Here is a 13023-nt window from a genome sequence, read left to right as displayed (position 1 = left end):
ACTTAAGCCTTTAAAATCAATTTATCATGGAAAATAAACAGTGGTGATGCAAAATAATAAAAAGTAAATAAATAATAAAAATAATATTTATATATATATTGGTAATCAAATTCAATGTTATTACAACATTACATGACTCTGCAACGGCCAGTTAAAGTAGCGCTGTAATGAATAGCTAGAAAGGCTGTCGTCATGGAGGTAAAACCTTGCAGACAACAAGTGGATAAGCACAACATAAATCTAAATATCAGCCATAACAATGTTGATACATACAAAACATGACTAGATAGTAGGATACAATAGGCCATGGCCCTTTTATTGGTGAAACAAAAAACATTTGATTTCAAAAAATGTTAGAAAATATATTTTAAATCATATAAAAGATAAAAAAAAACACATTAAACAATAAATGAATGCTTGAATACTGCTATAACAACAATAGTCCATTCATTTATTTTTTCTCACTGTTGACCAGGGGTGGACTAACCACTCATGGGGCCCCTGTGTCCTTGCCCACACAAAAAAGCCTATGAAAAGGTACCAGGGGCATCTCATGGGGCCCCCTACTGTCCCCTGGCCCTGGGGCAGTGCCCGAGTTTAAAAATGGTGAGTCTATTCCTGCTATTGACCAGAGGAAGTAGGCTACACTATTGAAGGTGAGACATTGATGCCTGAAAACAGATGAAGGAGATGAATTATCCAGAAGTCACAGGAGCAGAATTCTGGAAAGGTGATCTGGATACACCATTATCAGCCAAGTTCTCTATCCACACGGATAAGTACACGTCCCGTCACAGGTTGATGTGACCATTGAAGATCTGCAAGGGCACACCCAATAGCAACAACAATGCCGTATACAGCGAACAAAGCCTGGACCTAAAACAGAAAACAAAGAGAAGAGTTAGAAACCAACAAATAGAACAATGATATTTCACAGGATAACAGACATACATGAACAATGTAACATACAACAGCATGAAGACTAAACACACCGGCCATGACACCCAAGAATTACAGAGCAACACCGCAAGCAGCCTGACACCCCCCCATATCTACCTACAGAAGTCCAAGGATGATCCCAATCCAACAGAACAGAAACAACAGACTGACAACCTGACACACGTCACCTCAACCTGATTACAGGACAAAATGAAACATTTCCTGCACCCCAAACAAAAACACAGACTCCTAGCAAACACGAGCAACACTCCACAACTGATCATAAAACATGGGCACAAGCAACTGACAACACAGACTGACCGACATCCAGACTACAACTCAACCACACTGTCCTCCCCATGTCATTGTAATTGTCCTCCCCATGTCACTGACCCCCCAATGTCACTGTCCTCCCCATGTCATTGTAATTGTCCTCCCCATGTCACTGACCCCCCAATGTCACTGTCCTCCCCATCTCATTGTAATTGTCTCCCCCATGTCACTGACCCCCCAATGTCACTGTCCTCCCCATGTCATTGTAATTGTCCTCCCCATGTCACTGACCCCCCAATGTCACTGTCCTCCCCATGTCAGGACCCCCCAATGTCACTGTCCTCCCCATGTCATTGTAATTGTCCTCCCCATGTCACTGACCCCCCAATGTCACTGTCCTCCCCATGTCATTGTAATTGTCCTCCCCCGTGTCACTGACCCCCCAATGTCACTGTCCTCCCCATGTCATTGTAATTGTCCTCCCCATGTCAGGACCCCCCAATGTCACTGTCCTCCCCATGTCATTGTAATTGTCCTCCCCATGTCACTGACCCCCCAATGTCACTGTCCTCCCCATGTCATTGTAATTGTCCTCCCCATGTCATTGTAATTGTCCTCCCCATGTCACTGACCCCCCAATGTCACTGTCCTCCCCATGTCATTGTAATTGTCCTCCCCATGTCACTGACCCCCCAATGTCACTGTCCTCCCCATGTCATTGTAATTGTCCTCCCCATGTCACTGACCCCCCAATGTCACTGTCCTCCCCATGTCATTGTAATTGTCCCCCCCATGTCACTGACCCCCCAATGTCACTGTCCTCCCCATGTCATTGTAATTGTCCTCCCCATGTCAGGACCCCCCAATGTCACTGTCCTCCCCATGTCATTGTAATTGTCCTCCCCATGTCACTGACCCCCCAATGTCACTGTCCTCCCCATGTCATTGTAATTGTCCTCCCCATGTCATTGTAATTGTCCTCCCCATGTCACTGACCCCCCAATGTCACTGTCCTCCCCATGTCATTGTAATTGTCCTCCCCATGTCATTGTAATTGTCCTCCCCATGTCACTGACCCCCCAATGTCACTGTCCTCCCCATGTCATTGTAATTGTCCTCCCCATGTCACTGACCCCCCAATGTCACTGTCCTCCCCATGTCATTGTAATTGTCCTCCCCATGTCACTGACCCCCCAATGTCACTGTCCTCCCCATGTCACTGACCCCCCAATGTCACTGTCCTCCCCATGTCATTGTAATTGTCCTCCCCATGTCACTGACCCCCCAATGTCACTGTCCTCCCCATGTCACTGACCCCCCAATGTCACTGTCCTCCCCATGTCACTGACCCCCCAATGTCACTGTCCTCCCTATGTCATTGTAATTGTCCTCCCCATGTCACTGACCCCCCAATGTCACTGTCCTCCCCATGTCACTGACCCCCCAATGTCACTGTCCTCCCCATGTCATTGTAATTGTCCTCCCCATGTCACTGTCCTCCCCATGTCACTGACCCCCCAATGTCACTGTCCTCCCTATGTCATTGTAATTGTCCTCCCCATGTCACTGACCCCCCAATGTCACTGTCCTCCCTATGTCACTGACCCCCCAATGTCACTGTCCTCCCCATGTCACTGTCCTCCCCATGTCAGGACCCACCATGTCACTGTCCGCCCATATGTCACTTTCCTCACCATATCAGGACCTACCATGTCACTGCCCCCTCACATGTCACTGTCCTCCCCATGTCACTGCCCCCTCACATGTCACTGTCCTCCCCATGTCACTGCCCCCTCACATGTCACTGTCCTCCCCATGTCACTGCCCCCTCACATGTCACTGTCCTCCCCATGTCAGGCAACACCATATGTCACTGTCCTCCCCATGTCAGGCAACACCATATGTCACTGTCCTCCCCATGTCAAGCCCCACCATGTCACTGCCCCCACATGTCAATGTGCCTCATATTTAATGCCCCCCCATATCACTGCCAACCCCCATATCATTGCCCCACTCAAATTTGAACTCTCCCCCTACCATGTCACTGTACCCAGGGGCAAATTTGTTGCGAGGCAAACAAGGCGTTTACCTAGGGTGGAACTTTTTAGGGGGTTGGCGCGGTGCCAATGGAAAGGACACTGTGTACCGGAGCGGGAAGGGGTCTGCTGTGTCTTACCTGGTTCCGTGTCCCAGTCCCACGATGATGCAGTCCAGGAATCGCTGCTCCTTCATTCACTCTGCCCGCTCCCTCACTCCATGTTTGCGCTGCTGCTCGCCTCCGCCTCCTCACCGGTGATTGGGCAACAGAACTGTAGCTCAGGAAAGGCACACAGGCGGCCAATCACATGCAAGGAGCCAGAGCCGAACGGACCCACAACATCGAGTGAGGGAGCAGCCAGAGTGAATGAAAGAGGACAGCTGACCGCCCGGTAAGTGTGCCGTGCAGATGGTGCTGCTGCAACCAGGTATGCTGCCTGCAGCAGCACCTACCCTGGCGCAGGGGTCAGCATGTTAAGTGTCTTTGGTGTAAGTGGGAGGAATAGTGCCCCATCATTGGTGTCACTGATACTAATGATGGGGCACTATTCATCCCACTAACACCAATGATGGGGCACTATTCCTCCCCCAACTGATACCAATAATGTGGCACGTGAAGATCTGCCCCCCTTGTCCATAACCACAGCTAGATCAGTCCCCCATGAAGATCTGCCCCCCTTGTCATTCCCCCCAGCAAAATCAGTCCGCCGTGAAGATCTGCCCCCCTTGTCATTACCCCCCCAAGATCAGTCCCCCGTGAAGATCTGCCCCCCTTGTCATTCCCCCCAGCAAAATCAGTCCACCGTGAATATCTGTCCCCCTTGTCATTACCCCCCCAAGATCAGTACCCCGTGAAGATCTGCCCCCCTTGTCATTATTCCCCAGCAAGATCAGTCCCCCGTGAAGATCTGCCCCCCTTGTCATTCCCCCCCACCAAGATCAGTCCCCCTTGAAGATCTGCCCCCCTTTGTCATTCCCCCCCAAGATCAGTACCCTGTGAAGATCTGCCCCCCTTGTCATTTCCCCCCCAAGATCTGTCCCCTGTGAAGATGTGCCCCCCTTGTCATTCCCCCTCAGCAAGATCAGTCCCCCGTGAAGATCTGCCCCCTTGTCATTCCCCCCCTGCAAGATCAATCCGCCGTGAAGATCTGCCCCCTTGTCATTATTCCCCAGCAAAATCAGCCCCCCGTGAAGATCTGCCCCCCTTGTCATTATTCCCCAGCAAAATCAGTCCCCCGTGAAGATCTGCCCCCCTTGTCATACCCCCCCAGCAAGATCAGTCCGCCGTGAAGATGTGCCCCCCTTGTCATTACCCCCCAGCAAAATCAGTCCCCCGTGAAGATGTGCCCCCCTTGTCATTCCCCCCCAGCAAGATCAATTCGCCGTTAAGATGTGCCCCCCTTGTCATTCCCCAGCAAGATCAGTCCCCCATGAAGATCTTCCCCCCTTGTCATTCCCCCCAGCAAGATCAGTCCCCCGTGAAGATGTGCCCCCCTTGTCATTATTCACCAGCAAAATCAGTCCCCCGTGAAGATGTGCCCCCCCCTGTCATTCCCCCGCAGCAAGATCAGTCCCCCTTGAAGATCTGCCCCCCTTGTCATTCCCCCCCAGCAAGATCAGTCCCCCTTGAAGATCTGCCCCCCCTTGTCATTCCCCCCCAGAAAGATCAGTCCCCCCGTGAAGATCTGCCCCCCTTGTCATTATTCCACAGCTAGATCAGTCCCCCATGAAGATCTGCACCCCTTGTCATTACCCCCCCTCACCCCAGGATCAGTACCCCGTGAAGATCTGCCCCCCATTGAGGCAAACATTCCCCCCTAGCAATAAGCTCAGTCTCCCTTGCTGCAAATCCCCACCCCCATGTGACTGGCACCCACGTGTAACTGCACCACCAAAACATGTTATGGCCCCCCAATATCACTGATCCCCCCACATGTGACTGTACTTGCCATGTCAACCCCCAAGCAGCTTGGCGACATCAGGATCATCAGCAGCAGTGATCCGAGGGATGTGACTCCTGTAATATCAGGATCGTCAACAGCAGTGATCCGAGGGATGTGACTCCTGTAATATCAGGATCGTCAGCAGCAGTGATCCGAGGGATGTGACTCCTGTAATATCGGGATCGTCAGCAGCAGTGATCCGAGGGATGCGACTCCTGTAATATCGGGATCGTCAGCAGCAGTGATCCGAGGGATGCGACTCCTGTAATATCAGGATCGTCAGCAGCAGTGATCCGAGGGATGTGACTCCTGTAATATCGGGATCGTCAGCAGCAGTGATCCGAGGGATGCGACTCCTGTAATATCGGGATCGTCAGCAGCAGTGATCCGAGGGATGCGACTCCTGTAACATCGGGATCGTCAGCAGCAGTGATCCGAGGGATGCGACTCCTGTAATATCGGGATCGTCAGCAGCAGTGATCCGAGGGATGCGACTCCTGTAATATCGGAATCGTCAGCAGCAGTGATCCGAGGGATGTGACTCCTGTAATATCGGAATCGTCAGCAGCAGTGATCCGAGGGATGTGACTCCTGTAATATCGGGATCGTCAGCAGCAGTGATCCGAGGGATGCGACTCCTGTAATATCGGGATCGTCAGCAGCAGTGATCCGAGGGATGTGACTCCTGTAATATCGGGATCGTCAGCAGCAGTGATCCGAGGGATACGACTCCTGTAATATCGGGATCGTCAGCAGCAGTGATCCGAGGGATGCGACTCCTGTAATATCGGGATCGTCAGCAGCAGTGATCCGAGGGATACGACTCCTGTAATATCGGGATCGTCAGCAGCAGTGATCCGAGGGATGTGACTCCTGTAATATCGGGATCGTCAGCAGCAGTGATCCGAGGGATGCGACTCCTGTAATATCGGGATCGTCAGCAGCAGTGATCCGAGGGATGCGACTCCTGTAATATCAGGATCGTCAGCAGCAGTGATCCGAGGGATGTGACTCCTGTAATATCGGGATCGTCAGCAGCAGTGATCCGAGGGATGCGACTCCTGTAATATCGGGATCGTCAGCAGCAGTGATCCGAGGGATGCGACTCCTGTAACATCGGGATCGTCAGCAGCAGTGATCCGAGGGATGCGACTCCTGTAATATCGGGATCGTCAGCAGCAGTGATCCGAGGGATGCGACTCCTGTAATATCGGAATCGTCAGCAGCAGTGATCCGAGGGATGTGACTCCTGTAATATCGGAATCGTCAGCAGCAGTGATCCGAGGGATGTGACTCCTGTAATATCGGGATCGTCAGCAGCAGTGATCCGAGGGATGCGACTCCTGTAATATCGGGATCGTCAGCAGCAGTGATCCGAGGGATGTGACTCCTGTAATATCGGGATCGTCAGCAGCAGTGATCCGAGGGATACGACTCCTGTAATATCGGGATCGTCAGCAGCAGTGATCCGAGGGATGCGACTCCTGTAATATCGGGATCGTCAGCAGCAGTGATCCGAGGGATACGACTCCTGTAATATCGGGATCGTCAGCAGCAGCGATCCGAGGGATACGACTCCTGTAATATCGGGATCGTCAGCAGCAGCGATCCGAGGGATGTGACTCCTGTAATATCGGGATCGTCAGCAGCAGTGATCCGAGGGATGCGACTCCTGTAATATCGGGATCGTCAGCAGCAGTGATCCGAGGGATGCGACTCCTGTAATATCGGGATCGTCAGCAGCAGTGATCCGAGGGATGCGACTCCTGTAACATCGGGATCGTCAGCAGCAGTGATCCGAGGGATGCGACTCCTGTAATATCGGGATCATCAGCAGCAGTGATCCGAGGGATGTGACTCCTGTAATATCGGAATCGTCAGCAGCAGTGATCCGAGGGATGTGACTCCTGTAATATCGGGATCGTCAGCAGCAGTGATCCGAGGGATGTGACTCCTGTAATATCGGGATCGTCAGCAGCAGTGATCCGAGGGATGTGACTCCTGTAATATCGGGATCGTCAGCAGCAGTGATCCGAGGGATGTGACTCCTGTAATTGCAATCCAGCATGAAAGGAGTTAACACTTTCTCAGAGCGAGATCGCTGATCGTCTGCTTATGCCTGAAAGTGGCACATGCGCAGATACATCAAGGGGGGCAGATCCTCACGGGAGACACATTTTCATGCAACCGGCACATTTTGTCCCCTGATATTAGACATTAGCCGGGTGATTGTATACACACAGCGGGCAGATCTCAATCAATGTCACCCACTAGTCTATACTGTCACGGGGTTGGCCAGCCAATCATGTGGCTCCTATTCTGTCCTTCCAATGACCATTCCTAGTACATAGGACTCATCTTCCATACTACATTCATGATACAACAAGATGGAAACTGTTATAGAGTCATTGTACAAATCCTGTGACCCGACTTGTATCCGGGAATATTGCATGGCCTTCTACTTCCTGCTTCCTGTTCTATGCTGACCTGGATGCAGTTCTGTTGTACAACATGATTCCTCACACCAGCAGCTTGTGTTGTCTTCATTCCTGTACATGAAACATGGTGTCAGAAGTGACTGGAATCAGGACTGAGCCTCTTGTTTGGAGCGCAGCAGCTTTGGGAAACCCAGGTTTGTGAACTACAGCCTGAGACTGAGGATTGTCTGAGATTTGATAGCTCAGAGGCTTCCTGACAATATGGCTGCCATGAATGGCATACCTCCCCCAGAGGGGATGACAATGAGTGGGGATTGGAGCAGCAATTGGGAATCTTTCAGAGCTGAATGTGAAGATTATTGTCTGGCTACAGGCTGGAATGAGAAATGTGCAGGAGTGCCGGCAGCAACTCTGAGAAGAGTCATGGGCAGTGAATGCAGGCATGTGTATAAACACCATGTGACCCTCACAGCAGATCAGCAACACAATGTTACAGCCATTGTAAATGTACTGGAAGATGATCTCATACCTGCTACAAATGTCATTTATGAAAGGGATGTGTTTGGATGCTGCAAACAAGAAGAGGGACAATCTTTGGATCACTTTGTTACACACTGGAGAGAAAAGGCAGCAACTTGTGAATATGGCACTCAGAGACCAATTGATAAGGGACACAATTGTTGTTGGTATAGCTAGCGAGAGAGCACACGCAGGCGCCTCCTAAGAGAACATGACTTCACTCTACACACAGCCATTGAGACGTGCCGTACAGCAGAGCTCACTGACAGACGTCTGAAAGTTATGGAACAGGACAGACAGCAGACCGACAGCATAAACATTGCAATGCAGCATGGCAACAGGAACAAACTGCAGCAACGCCCCCTGATGAGCACAAATACTGCCAACCCTACAGCTTGCAAATACTGTGGGACTGTGCATGAAAGAATTAAAGAGCCGTGTCCAGCTTATGGGGAGTCTTGGAAGTCTTGTGGAAGAACAAACCATTTTACTAACGTTTGTTTGTCAAGTAAACGACGGCCATCAATAGGCAAATGACACAACGTGGAGAACACATCCGCATATGAGGAAGAGACACACCACTGAAGTTATAGACAGCAGGGAATTGATGGGCCTACCTCCCCCACACAGATCACCTACCTCCCCACACAGATCACCTACCTCCCCCCACAGATCACCTACCTCCCCCCACACAGATCACCTACCTCCCCCCACACAGATCACCTACCTCCCCCCACACAGATCACCTACCTCCCCCCAGAGATAACCTACCTCCCCCCACACAGATCACCTACCTCCCCCCACACAGATCACCTACCTCCCCCCACACAGATCACCTACCTCCCCACACAGATCACCTACCTCCCCACACATATCACCGACCTCCACCACACAGATCACCTACCTCCCCACACTGATCACCTACCTCCCCCCACACCGATCACCTACCTCCCCACACAGATCACCTACCTCCCCCCACACAGATCACCTACCTCCCCCCACACACACACCACTGAAGTTATATACAGCAGTGAATTGATGGGCGCTGTGCAATCCAGAGGAAAGAAATGGTTTGTCACTTTACATGTAAATAATAATCCCCAATCCTGTCTCCTCCATTCAGGAACAACGTGGGATGTAATGTGCTTAAGAGACAAAATGGTGTCAGCACCAGAAGCACGTCTACTGCCAAGTGACACCAGATTAAAGTTATACTCCGGTGCGATGATGAAATCTCTAGGGCTCTTCAAGACAGAATGTGCCATACGTGGACTAACACACAGGCTGGAGTGTGAAATTGTGGAAGCAGCCAAAAGCCACTGTTGTCTGGCTCAACCTGTGAGCGTCTAGGGCTGATACGTTTCTCCGTCCCTGCAGAGCTTAATGTGATGGACAATCTATCCAAGGGGCCCTTGACAAAACAACTGCTGATAAAGGAATTTAGTGATGTGTTTACTGGGCCAGTAGAATCTGTACCAGGGGAAGTTCATTTCCACCTCGATGTGAGTGTCCCTCCAGTCCAATGTGCACCACGCAATGTGCCGGTGACATTAAAACAGGCAGTTAAGGCACAGCTTGACCAGTATGAGGCCAATGGACACTTGGCACCAGTGACTGACCCAACTGACTGATAAGTAACATGGTGATTTCAAGGAAGCCAAATAAGCTACGAATATGCATGGATCCCAAATTCTTAAATTTGGCACTGAGACGATCTCACTACATCATGCCAACTCTCGAGGATGTTTTGTACAAGCTGCCTAAGGCACGTCTGTTCACACTTGTTGATGCCCGGGATGCATTTTTACAGTGTAAGTTGGATGATGCAAGTAGTTACATGACAACCTTCTGGACTCCGTGGGGCAGGAAAAGATGGCTCAAACTGCCTTTTGGAGTATCAGTTGCACCAGACGTGTATCAACGTAAACAACATGAACTATTGGCTGGACTCGGTGGAATTGAACCAATAGCTGATGACATCCTTCTGGTTGGCTCTGGGGACACAGATGAGGAAGCAGAGCAAGATCATGATGGCAAACTTCTGGAACTGATGAATCGTTGTAGGCAGGTAAAATTGAGACTTGGCATGAAAAAGCTGCAATTCAAGGTCAAAGAAGTCCGCTTTTATGGACACATTCTAACCTGGGAGGGTTTGAAGGCTGACCCAGAAAAAATCCGAGCCATACTGGATATGCCGCAGCCAGCAAATGTGAAATCCCAGCAGCGCTTCATTGGATGTGTTACCTACCTAGCAAAATTCCTACCACACCTCTCAGAGGTCTGTGAGCCATTGAGAAGGCTTCTGGAAAAGGACGCTGTTTGGCATTGGCTTCCTAAGCATGATAATGCAGTGCAGGACATCAAACGCTTGGTCACGGACACACCTGTCCTGAAGTACTATGACGTTACAAAACCTGTAACTATTCAAAGTGATGCAAGCAAAACTGGACGTGGGTGTTGTCTATTGCAAGCTGGCCAGCCTATCGCTTTTGCTTCAAGGGCACTGACTCTTACGGAACAAAACTACGCACAAATAGAAGAGGAATGTCTGAGTATAGTGTTTGCCTGCCAGCGCTTTCATCACTACCTCTATGGGCGCGACGAGATCACGGCAGAAACTGACCATAAACCTCTGATTTCTATTTTCAAGAAACCACTTTTGTGTGCACCCAAACGTCTACAGAGCATGTTGTCACGTTACAAAACTATTGCCTAAATGTTGTCTGTAAACCTGGTCCTGAAATGTACATTAGTGACACTCTTAGCAGAGCTACAGCAGCAGGTGGTACACCTGAGTATGCACAACACACAGTTTGCAATGTTCAGCGGGACCTGGAGGTCCTGTCACAGATTAATCATTCAGACTATTTATACGTCACGGACCAACGATTGCTTCAGATAAAACAGCACACTGAAACCGATGAGAGTTTGCAGGCTCTTAAATATGTTGTTCTGAACGGTTGGCCTGATTCCAAGTTGGAAGCCCCATTACTTGTGAGAGAATATTGGACTTTCAGAGATGAAATCGCCATCCAAGATGGTATACTGTACAAGGGGCCAAGGGTCATCATTCCTAAATCTTTAAGATGGGAGATGCTGACTCATATTCATGCCAGTCACATTGGAGGAGAAGCATTCTATAGGCAAGCACATGATACCCTATACTGGCCCAACATGCAGAACGAGATTAGAGACTTTGTTAGCTGTTGCTCGGCATGCAATGAATATGCGCAGGCACAACAGAAAGGACCTATGATGTCACATGTGCTGCCCACCCGGCCTTGGCAAATTGTAAGCATGGACTTACTGAATTATGCTGGGCAGGACTTTCTACTAATTGTTGATCACTATTCTGACTTTTGGGAGATTGAGCTACTTCCTGACCTGTCTGCTGATACTACCATCAAGCGTTGTAAAGCACAGTTTGCATGGCCAGCCGGATAGAGTCATCTCGGATAATGGACCTCAATATGCATGTGAGCAATTCAGACGGTTGTCTACAGATTGGGGATTTGATCATGTTACCTCATCCCCGAGGCACCCGCAAGCCAATGGCAAAGCAGAATCGGCTGTCAAGATAGTGAAGAATCTTTGTAAGAAGGCCAAGTTTGATGGTACTGATCCGTGGAAGGCCATTCTACATTGGAGGAACACCCCATCTGAAGGCATGGACAGTAGTCCTGCACAGCGCTTGATGTCTAGGAGACTGAAGACTTCCTTGCCTGTGGCCAACAAATTACTTGATCCTTGTGTGGTTACAGGTGTCCCAGCAAAACTGCAGAGGAGGAAACAGATTGCCAAACTGTCATACGATGTGTCTGCTAAAGACTTACCTGAACTAAGCATTGGAGAGCCAATCCGTATGAAGCCGCTTCCAGGTGACAGGACCGGTCGCTGGAGACTGGGTTCCTGTGTTCAGAGGGTTGCTCCTCGATCATATCTTGTGGATGTAGAAGGCAGTCTTTACCGCCGCAATCGAGTGGACCTGCGAAGGGCAGAACGATTCCCCGCACAAGCCTATGAGCATCCTGCACGTGATCCTCCTGAGGTGCTCAATGCCCCGAGTCCTACTGGACCATATACTCAAAGCAGAGAGAACTCCGCTGTCATATCAGGATACAATGAGGATGACATAATGCAGCCACATATCCCGACAAGATCTTCTCTGCCAAACACACCAGCCAGGAAAGAGGGTCGCTCCTTATCAACACCTTCTGGAGCTGAACGGGTTTCCCCAGGAAAATCCCTGTGGCCTTGCGTAGTGGTCAAGTTTCCAGACCACCAGATGGACTCAATCTGTAGTGTATCTACCAGTCACACAGCATGCCATGTTCAAGACTGTTCAGGATCTGTTTTAGTTTCATTGTTTACAAGGTTTGAATGGAATGTAAAAAAGGGAGACGTTATAGAGTCATTGTACAAATCCTGTGACCCGACTTGTATCCGGGAATATTGCATGGCCTTCTACTTCCTGCTTCCTGTTCTATGCTGACCTGGATGTAGTTCTGTTGTACAACATGATTCCTCACACCAGCAGCTTGTGTTGTCTTCATTCCTGTACATGAAACAGGTACTGTCCGTGTATTAGGGGGACCAATGACACCTTGGCTAGTATTGTAGATGAATCTGGGGGCGTCGGGGGCAATCTTCTTATGTTTATGGCCCTTTAGGGCAGATGTGATTTCTATGTATTTTATGGGAGATTTTCTCTGTATATTGGGAGTTTCCATCTTGTTGTATCATGAATGTAGTATAGAAGATGAGTCCTATGTACTAGGAATGGTCATTGGAAGGACAGAATAGGAGCCACATGATTGGCTGGCCAACCCCGTGACAGTATAGACTAGTGGGTGACATTGATTGAGATCTGCCCG

The 13023-nt window shown here is 49.9% G+C and overlaps 1 long non-coding RNA gene across 1 annotated transcript; it reads right to left on the bottom strand.

The window, feature by feature from the left end:
* Positions 1–290: 290 nt before the first annotated feature.
* Positions 291–12741, bottom strand: LOC149443249 (uncharacterized). The gene is made up of 2 exons (XR_016306683.1): positions 11983–12741; positions 291–876 (listed from the first exon to the last, which is right to left on the bottom strand). It is a non-coding gene; the product is annotated as an uncharacterized LOC149443249 (long non-coding RNA).
* Positions 12742–13023: the final 282 nt, after the last annotated feature.

The sequence above is a fragment of the Staurois parvus genome, unplaced genomic scaffold (assembly GCF_062004578.1).
Source record: "Staurois parvus isolate SC_StPar_1 unplaced genomic scaffold, SC_StPar_1.0 ptg000864l, whole genome shotgun sequence".
Lineage (NCBI taxonomy): Eukaryota > Metazoa > Chordata > Amphibia > Anura > Ranidae > Staurois > Staurois parvus.
This window is presented reverse-complemented; position numbering and strand designations above follow the sequence as displayed.